Source organism: Sarcophilus harrisii, chromosome 4 (assembly GCF_902635505.1).
Source record: "Sarcophilus harrisii chromosome 4, mSarHar1.11, whole genome shotgun sequence".
NCBI classification, from domain to species: domain Eukaryota; kingdom Metazoa; phylum Chordata; class Mammalia; order Dasyuromorphia; family Dasyuridae; genus Sarcophilus; species Sarcophilus harrisii.
In genome coordinates, this window is record NC_045429.1 from 46,512,074 (window position 1) to 46,523,152 (window position 11,079).

The window sequence follows — 11,079 nt, forward strand, 5'->3', positions numbered from 1 at the left end:
TCTCTTGTAAAGGATACACATTTATCTCTATGTTGTTTCTCACATTATAATGAAAATTCCTCAAAAGTATGGGCTATTTTATTTTCTTTTGCTCTTTATTCCCAACACATAGTACAGTTCCTAGAACATAGTAAGTACTTATATGTTTATGGATTGATTAATTTAAAAAGTAATAATTTGAGAAGTAAACAGCTGTCTGTCATACAATGTTGTTTTTTGTAGAATATGTTTTAATATATGAATGTGCTTATAATGGAATCTATGCAGATTATTCTCTCACTATTTTATTGCTAAGCATTGCTTCATTCAAGGTAGTTCTTAACTGATGCTAAGTGAAATGAGCAGAACCAGGAGATTATACACTTCAACAAGACTATATGACGATCAGTTTTGATGGACGTCGTTCTCTTCAACAATGAGATGATTCAAACAAGTTCCAATTGTCCAGTGATGAAGAGAACCATCTACACCCAGAGAAAGGACCATGGGAACTGAGTGCAAACCACAACATGTTGTATGCCTGCATTTTGTTTTCTTTCTCAGTTTTTTTCTTCCTTCTTGATTTGATTTTCTTTATGCAGCAAGATAACTGTGTAAATATGTATACACATATTGGGTGTAACATATATTTTAAGATATTTAACATGTATTGGACTACCTGTCATCTAGGGAAGGGGGTGAGGGAAGGAGGGGATAATTTGGAACAGAAGGCTTTGTGAGGTAAATATTGAAAAATTACCCATGCATATGTTTTGTAAATAAAAAGCTTTAATAAAAAGGTAGTTCTTAGACATCAGGCATATTGTCTGAATATGGCACACGCTGTCTTTGTTTCCTTCCCAAATTGGTAGAAACTTACAATCTTGCGAAGTTGTATGTAATGTATACTCACAGATAACTTAAAATGGAAGAAATCTGTGAAGTGAAAGAAGAGGGCTGTTATCACTGGTTGAATTGTCAGTAGTTTGATCTTCATAAGCTTATAAAGTTTTGAGGCTTAGCAAAATATTATCTTCTTTATTCTTGGATTCTCATGTGGCAAGCTAGTCTTTATCCTTTATCCTAGAGGGATTTTTTTCTAAAATGTCTCTTCTGTGTATGCTTTGTTTTTTTCTTTTTTAGATGAAATCAGAAGGAAAAAAAAGTAAAATTACATACAACTAAACTGCAATGTTTTTCTCACATGTAGAAACTCTTGGTTAATAATTTAGGTTATTTTCATGATACTTTCCCTTTTCCAACTGCTAAGTACAACTTTATAGTAAATGAGATGTTTTGTTCTGGAGATAGCTCAGGATCGTGAACCCAAGTGCCTTGGGAATAATAGTGCTTCCAGTTTATAGTCCTCAGCCACCATCCTAGGAAATAACTACTGTGGAGATACAGTCTGGAAACTACTTCTGCATATGATGCTGTCACAGATATTAAGACCTATGGGGAAAGAATTCTTGCCACCCAAAGTTCTTGGCCCTGTCAAGCATCATAAATTTATATTATTTATCAATGAAAATGAAATTAAAGAGATAATATTGGTTTCGTTTCATTATTACATACTAAGAACTAAGGGTCTTTCCCTTCTTATTTGCAGTCAATATCTTTCAATGTTTCTTATCTTTCCCTTTGGAATGTGAGCCATTTGAGAACTATTACTTTTTCTCTTTATATATCTGGGACTTAGAGAAATGCTTTATAACTAGTAAGAGCTTGATAAATTCTCCTTTCTCCTTTTCCTCTCTTTCTTCTTCCCTCCTGTTTTTCTCCCTCCTTCACTTCCTTCTTTCTTTCCTTCCATCCTTTCTTCTTCCTTTCTTTCCATCATTTCTTCTTTCTTCTCTTCCTTCCTTCCTTCTTTATTTGTTTCCTTTCCAACAATAATTTCAATTGACTTTTTCAATTATATTACAAGTTGAGATAGTAGTGACTAATAAATTATACTAGGCTAGTATACAAAGCTTTTTTTAACTGTCATTTTTCTAAGGCCATTTTACCAGCAACAGATCCAGGTGAATATATAAGTTATGATTTTTTAGAAGTTTCCTATATACAATCAGAATCTGTTTCACATAGAAAATTACATGTTCACAATACTAGCACCTGTGAGATAGTTAGATAAGATTACTTGATTACTTGGTGTGGTCTTCAAAGAGTCTCCTCTGAAGTAGTGGGAGATATTAATATTTGCAAAAGTTCTTACAAATCTTTCGAACACTTTTTAAAATAAACAACAATCAAAACAAAAACTTCTCAACTCATTCATTCTTTAAAGTTTTGCCTGAAGGGTTCGTTCTTCCAAACATTATATAGGCATTTTTGGTGAAACTTTATCATTCAAAACATCATTAATCCTATCACAATTATACTCAATGCTATTATTTCAACAGCTGAAGTAAATTTGCAAAAATTATAATCAATGTGAAAGTTGAAGCAATTGATGCAGAAAGTAGTTTTTCCAAGTAGTTATTAGTAAGTTCACCAAATACTAGAGTTTGAAACTTGAAAGGACAAACTTAAATTTGTTGGTATTCTTCAATTGTTTCCATTGTGTCCAACTCTTTGTGATACCATTTGGGCTTATCTTGGTAAAAATACTGGAGTGGTTTACTATTTCTTTCTCCATTCATTTTACAGGTGAGACAACTGAGGCCAATAGGGATTAATTCATTTGTCTAGGATCACACGATTAGTAACTATGTATAGCTAGAGTTCAACTCAAATCTTAAGTGCAGGCCTGGTGCTTTCTGTATAATTTTTGCCTTAGACTTAAGATAGAAGTAAGTAAAAGATTCTAACTCGATCTTGGATAGATGGCATGTGTGTTTCCTGGTCTAGGAATATGGGTTCCAGTGTCATACTTATAGTAAGAGAATTCATGGTCTTAGTGAACTTAAATTAATTGAAAACTCAGTCTGCTTTGTGGAATGAATACATTCCATTTCAGGTCTAATCTCTCACCTTAAAGTTCAACATTTTGTATTTGAAATTTTGTGTTTGTATGTGTTTCAGACACAGTCTGTTCTGTTTATTAATATTGATTAGAACTTTTAAAAAGTTTAACACACCCTAAAAGTAATGATGAAAACAATATCTTGTGAAAAGGAAAAAATTATTTCAAGGAGTAGTGGATGTAGTGAAAACAAATACTAGCTTACATTTGACATATTATATCTCTCAATAAGGAGAATATTATCTTGTAATTTTATTTCACTCTGTGATTAATCTCTTTCTTTAAATGAGTAAAAGGAAAATAAAGGGAATTTAGATACCGAAAAATAAATTGTGCAAAATTATTGTTTAGCAGAGCATAATGAGTGTTTATTTGTTGTAATGGTATCTTTATTCAAAGAATCTTCCCCATAGGGCTCAAAGAATATACATTGTCTCTAATGTGGAATGAAATTAAAACGTCACAGATGCACTTTCCTTTTCTTTTCTCTTTTTGTAATGTGAAAAAAGAGCATCATCTCAGGATTGGAAGAAATAGAAAACACATGCCCCTTTTTCTTTTCTGAGGTGGAAACATATTACTAGGCACAGAATTGAAAAATCCCCTTTCAAAATCAGAACATTCCAAATAATGACTCTTAGATTGGAGAATTTGGCTAAATATATATTTAGAAACTATAATAATTCCAAGTATTTCATTGAAAATGAGCCAAAGTATATATTAAGATATAGGGCAGTTTTTAGTTAGCTTATTTAGTCCCAACTTGAAATGTTTGGATTTCCTCTCTAGGGTTTTGTTAATTAATATGTCACTGTAATACTATGACAGTTGTTATATATGTATGCTTACGTATACATATATATGTATTTCTCAATGCAGAATGCTTAACAAATGATTTAACTAAGAATATTCATTTGCTCCTTACAACAATATTCTGAGCTATTTAATAATATTCTTTCCATTTTACAGCTAAGAAATTGTGGATTAGATAGACAAGGAATTTTCCTAAAATTATTATTAATAAATGGCAGTATCAAGACTTCACAGAATCACAGAATCATAAAATTTTCAATGTGGGGAGGAGTTTAGATACAATGGAACCTAATATCTTAATTTTATAAATGGAAAGAATGAATATGATTAGCTTGACCCAGTTCAAAAAGTCATTGGTAGAACTAGTATTTGAGCAAAGCCTTTTGACTCCAAAGAAGAAATTCTTTAAGCATAGAACTTTTGACTTGCATTTACATTTCTTAAGCATACATTATATGACAAGCACTGTGTTAAGTTTTAGGGTATAAAGAAATCCCTACACAAATCAAAACAAACAACAACAACAAAAAATTTTAAAAGTTCTTATTCTCTATGAGCTTATAGTCTAATGGAAGATATAATCTGCAAACACCTATGCATAAACAAGGTAATTACAGGATAAACTTGGAGTGGTAATAGAAGGGAAGTAATAAGATTAAGAAGGATTGGGATAGCTTCTTGAAAATTTTACAACTTTCTCTGGAACTTGGAAATCAAGGAAGCTATGAAGTACAGATGAGGAGGGAAAGATTGCCAAGTATGGAGAATAGACAGTGAAAATATCCAAACTGTGAGATGGAGTATCATGTTCAAGTTACAAAACGAAAGCCTGTATCAATGGTTTGCAGAGTGTATATAGTAAAAGAAGACTAGAAAGGGAGGAAGGACCAGATTATAAAGGAATTTAACTACATGAATTGAAGACTTGATCCATGATCAAAAGAGAGCTGGAGGAGCAGCCTGTTAGCATGTGGTCATTGAAATGAGGGAGTTTTGCTTCTATGAGATGAACTAGGTGAGGCTGACAAGCAATTCCATTTGATATAAGAAAAAGTATTGCAAAATGTTAGGACAAACTATGATGTTGCTATTATTAGGGCATTATTCTCTGCATTTGGCTCTATGTCCCTGGACAATTTTTTCTCCCATTTGTTGGAATCAACTGAAAATTCATATATTATCATTACAGCTTTGCTATTGATCCCAGTGAAATGAAAATCACCTGTGAAGTTTCCTGTCTAGTGAGCCCAAATGGTAATATTTCATACATTATAAGGAATTCACTAATGCACCCACTTTAAAATGTCATCTTTTTTCTGTTATGTTGATTGCACAACTCTTTTGCGACATAATAATTAAAAAGAGTTTCAGAACCTAGACAACTCCTTGGCTTAACTCACAGTGAGCTCTTGCATCCATTTTTTTTTCTGAAAGAAAAAAGAAGACACAAAGAAAGATAGTGTGGGTGACTTTGGATGATTTCTTTTCAATACATATCTAGGTAATAGATGAGAGTGTCACTCAGAGCATTCAACACAAAATTATTCATTTTAATGAACATAGCAATTGTCTCATCAGAGATGTGAGAGAGAAAATTATGAGAGTTGTGAAATTCTCTCTGCTGTCATCTTGAAAATATAAAACTTTTCATTGCTCATGTGTAGATTCAGAGGTAGCACCAAATATGTTTCTCAAATATAACATATAGCCAGCAAAGCTAACCAGTGTCTATGCATATTTATTGCACGATGCATACCATTTTATGGGTTCAGGAAAAAAAGGAAATCTTTTTAAACAAAAATATTTTTGATATGTTGTGACATGCACTTGAAAGTTTCACATAAAGAAGTTGAGATTAAATATGGAAATAATATATACTTAGTTTTCATCATAGTGTATAAAGTTTACATATTATATTTAAAAGAATATTTTATGAATCATAAAAAGTTGAGTTTGTACAATAAATATTTTATGACAGCTCATAAAACTGTTATTATAATTTGTCTTTTAGAAACACAATAGAATCATTTCATAAGAATGTTTATGTGAAGACAATTTTGGCTGTGATTTTAAGCTTAAAATACAGAAAGATTTTGTTAATAAATCAATATTTCACCATATCATGCATACCTGATGTTCATTCGTAATGATCCCTCATAAAGTCAGCATTTAATCTCTTTTCCCATATAGGTAAATTTGATTTACCAGCCTGTAAGTTAAGATTGTCATAGAGAAGTGTTTACAAAGATTTTTGCCCAACTCAAATTGCCTCCAATTTGCTTGTACTTAGTATAAAGAAAAGGCAGGGAATGCAAATCTGCTAAATATAGGTTAATCTTGGGATGCTCTACAGTTAATTTGTGATGTTCAGATAAATCTGAGATATCATTAATCCATGATTCATAACTCTATAATAATTAGCTTGTTTAGATTCTAATGATACCTCAAGTAAGTTATCATGACAATAGGAAAAGTTTGTTGATCTCTATTCCAATGTTTAACCAACAGTGAAATACATGGATTAGCTAAAACAGCTGTTAGATCAAAATTATATATGAAAACAATCAAGTGACCTGTGATATTATCTTTTATTGTTTTGGTTTGTTAAAGAACCTTTTGTGACATCTTGGTGCGATTGTGAGCCAATCTGACTTCAGACTTGAGGAGAAGTACATTCAAAGACACACTCAGGGGAGGGGGCTAATTGAGCATGGATAAAGCCACTGTAAGGAAGGTCTAGTTTCTAGAATAACAAGCATGCAATGGTCAGTTGAAATGACAAAGGAAGTTTTTTATTTGTTTGTTTGTTTGTTTTTTCCCCATCAATTGACTCCAGACACCGTTTTAATACTTTTGTTCAAGACCCTCACAAATGTAAAATGTTCAAACACTGATAACATGTTTCAGCCCATGGTGCTTTTGTCCTCTAACGGACTGTTTTGAAGAACCTATTTATTCCTTTGAGTTTTGTGATATATTAAAGCCTAACTCATGTGAAGAATATATTTGAGTAATTTGCATTTTAATGTGTGTTAAGGTAAAATTAATAGAATTGCAGTAATATTGAGAAAGAATGTTGGATATGTAGTCAGGTGACCTAGATACCACTACTGCTTATAATGCTACTCCATATGACTTTGCGTGGTTCATGCTACTTATATGGGCCTAGTGTTTTCAAACATAAAAATAAGAGATTTAGATTGGAAAACTTATGAGGTTCTTCCACTCTAAAATATAACCCTCTAAGTCTAAACTTCCTGGGGCTGAATTTTTTTTAAATGAAGATATCCACTAATATTATTTTATTGTCTTTTATTTTTACTTTCATTATTAAAGAAAAATGAAATGGAATGGAAAGGGCACTGTATTTTTAATAATTGATCTTTATTTTCAAAATACTAGTAAAGATAGTTTTCAACATTCACCCTTGCAAAACCCCTGTTCCAAATTTTTCTCTCTCTTTTGCCTCCACTACCCTCCCATAGGCAGCAAGTAATCCAACATATTTAAACACATAGGATATTGTATTTGTAATCATTAAGATGTCACTGTGAGTCTAGAATTGGGAAGGTCAGAGTTCAAATCTGATTCCAGACACTTACTAGTTGTGTGACCCTTGACAAGGCATTTAATCCCAGGTTCCTTAGCTGTAAAGGGGAATAATATTAGTGCCTAACTCTCAGGGTCATTGTGATGATTAAATCAGCAAATAATTGTCAACACTGAGCAGAGTGCTATCTAAATTCTTACTATTGTGGATTATTATATTATTAGTTATGATTGTTTAATTATTATTTGCAACATGTCTGGCACATATTATGTAATATGTAGATATATAATATTTTGTTTTTTTGAAACTTGAATTTTAAAAGATAGACTATATAAAGCAATAAATATATTTTTACCCTCTTTATAGTAAAAGTCCATCATAGATAATTATCATATAATCTTGTTACTATGTACAATGCATCAGTACTATGCACTGCTCATTTCATTTAGTTCATATAAGGTTTTCCAAGCTTTTGATATCAGCCTGCTCATAATTTCTTATGGAACAATAATATTCCATTACATTCATATACCATAACTTAGTCATTCTCCAATTGATGAACATCCCCTCAATTTCCAATTCCTGATCTAGCTTATTTACTTAATTCAATTATTGCTTTTCAGGGAGAGCAGGATCTGGTATCTTCCTGTCTTTCATCCTAATCAACTATAGTATAAAATCATGAAAATAGTAGATGCTCAATAGAAAAAAGATGACAATACTATCTAAACTAATCTATTTGTTTAGCGCTATACCAGACTCCCAAAAAACTATTTTAATGATCTAGAAAAAATAACAACAAAGTTCATATGGAAAAACAAAAGGTAAAGAATTTCAAGGGAATTAATGAAAAAAAAATCAAATGAAGGTGGCCTAGCTGTACCAGATCTAAAATTATATTATAAAGCAACAGTTACCAAACCCATTTGGTGTTGGCTAAGAAATAGACTAGTTGATCAGTGGAATATGTTAGGTTCAAAGGACAAAACAGCCAATAACTTTAATAATCTAGTGTTTGACAAATCCAAAGATCCCAGTTTTTGAGATAAGAACTCACTATTTGATAAAAATTGCTGGGAAAATTAGAAATAAGTATGGCAGGAACTAGGCATTGACCCACACTTAACACCATACCCCAAGATAAGGTCAAAATGGGTTCATGACCTAGGCATAAAGAATGAGATTATAAATAATTTGGAAGAACATAGGATAGTTTACCTCTCAGACCCATGGAAGAGGAAGGAATTTATGACCAAAGAACTAGAGATCATTACTGATCACAAAATAGAAAATTTTGATTATATCAAATTGAAAATTTTTATACAAGCAAAACTAATGCAGACAAGATTAGAAGGGAAGCAATAAACTGGGAAAACGTTTTACAGTTAAAAGTTCTGATAAAGGCCTCATTTCCAAAATATAGAGAGAATTGACTCTAAATCAAGCCATTCTCCAATTGATAAATGGTCAAATAATATGAACAGACAATTCTCAGATGAAGAAATTGAAACTATTTCTAGCCAAGTCATTATTAATCAGAGAAATTCAAATTAAGACAAATCTGAGATACCACTGCACACCTGTCAGATTGGCTAGAATGACAGGGAAAAATAATGTGGAATGTTGGAGGGGATGTGGGGAAAGAGGGACAAATACACTGTTGGTGGAATTGTGAATACATCCAGCCATTCTGGAGAGTGATTTGGAACTATGCCAAAAAAGTTATGAAACATGTGATCCAGCAGTGTTTCTACTGGGCTTATACCCTAAAGAGATCATAAAGAAGGGAAAGGGACCTGTATGTGCCAAAATGTTTGTGGCAGCCCTGTTTGTAGTGGCTAGAAACTGGAAAATGAATGGATGCCCATCAATTGGAGAATGGTTGGGTAAATTGTGGTATATGAATGTTATGGAATATTATTGTTCTGTAAGAAATGACCAGCGGGATGAATACAGAGAGGCTTGGAGAGACTTACACGAACTGATGCTAAGTGAAATGAGCAAAACCAGGAGATCATTATACACCTCAACAACGATACTGTATGAGGATGTATTCTGAAGGAAGTGGATTTCTTTGACAAAGAGAAGATCTAACTCAGTTTCAATTGATCAATGATGGACAGAATCAGCTACACCCAAAGAAAGAACACTGGGAAATGAATGTAAACTGTTTGCATTTTTGTTTTTATTCCCGGGTTATTTTTACTTTCTGAATCCAATTCTTCCTGTTCAACAAGAGAACTGTTCAGGTTCTGCACACATATATTGTATCTAGGATATACTGTGACATATTTAACATGTATAGGATTGCTTGCCATCTGGGGGAGGGGGTGGAGGGAGGGAGGGGAAAAGTCAGAACAGAAGTGAGTGCAAGGGATAATGTAAAAAATTACCCAGCATGGGTTCTGTCGATAAAAATGTTATAATTATGAAAAAAAAAGAACAAAGAGAGAAAAAAATAGTAGATGCTCAGTAAAAATCTGCTAAATATATTTTTCCATTTCTATTCCAAAATTTGGTAAAAATACATTAATCTAATTCTTTAGCTATTGCTATATCTCAACCCACTAGAGGAACCTTGGTAATTCAAAAGACTGAAATGAATTTACATAGAACTCATCTTAAGGAAAATGGGGGGGGTTGTTGATCATTCAATGTAAGAGTTTTGTGTACAGAGAATCTTAAAGTTCAAGAGCAGACATTCCAAAAAGTTCTTATCTTTGTCTTACAAAGCAATGCAGTCTTGGTATTGTGCTTAGACTTCTTTTGGCTATAGCCCTCTATCTAGTTTCAATTTTGCAGCCTTTGGGAAATGAGAGAAAAAATGTTGAGCATCCATGAGAGAGCCACAGGGATATTTAAACAATTTAAGTAATAACTGTGAAACAAGGTTAGAGGAATTGGGAATTATTTAGCCTGGAGAAAAGAAGGCTAAATAAGAACTTAATGGTTTTCCAACACATGACCTCTTTCGTAGATGATCGCAATTAGCTCCTTAATTTTTCTCTTGATGACAGATAATGGAAATTCAGAATAAAGTAAAAGGGATATGAATGAAGACTTCTTGGAAACAGGAGGGGGAAGAGTATGTCATTTTTATATTTTTATTTCCCTCTATTCCTAGTGCATTGAAGAGAAAAGGAAAAGATTAATTTTTAATAAATGCTTGTGAAATGAATTTTTGAAAAAATATTAATAATGTTCAACATTTAGATGGTGCTCTAATGTTTGCAAATCACACTAGTTAATTAAATTATCTCCTTTGATCTTCACAACAAACTTGTGAGGAAGGTACTTTAATAATCACTATTTTTATACATAAAAAATTAAGGCTAACAGTTGATATTGGACCTGCTCAGACTAATGCAGGAGCTAATTGTTTGAGACAGGACTTGAACCCATATCTGGCTGATTTCAAGTCCAACACTATCTTCCTTGTTTCCCCTACACAAATGATAAGAAAGAATAAAAAACAAATTATGGAGCATCTGACAAAATGATTCAGCTTCAGACATTTATTAGCTGTATGAGACTGGACAAATGGCTTAATTTTGACTGCCTCAAAAATTAGATAAATTTTTCTTGGAAAAAAAAGGATATAGTAATGTGAAATGATTTAACAACTGTCATTGTTCAGCTATGTACAATTATTCTTCATGATTCCATTTAGGGTTTTCTTGGCAAAGATATTGTAGTGGTTTGCCATTTCTTTCTTCAGTTCATTGTACAGATGAGTAAACTAAGGAAAACAGAGTTCAGTGAATTGATACAG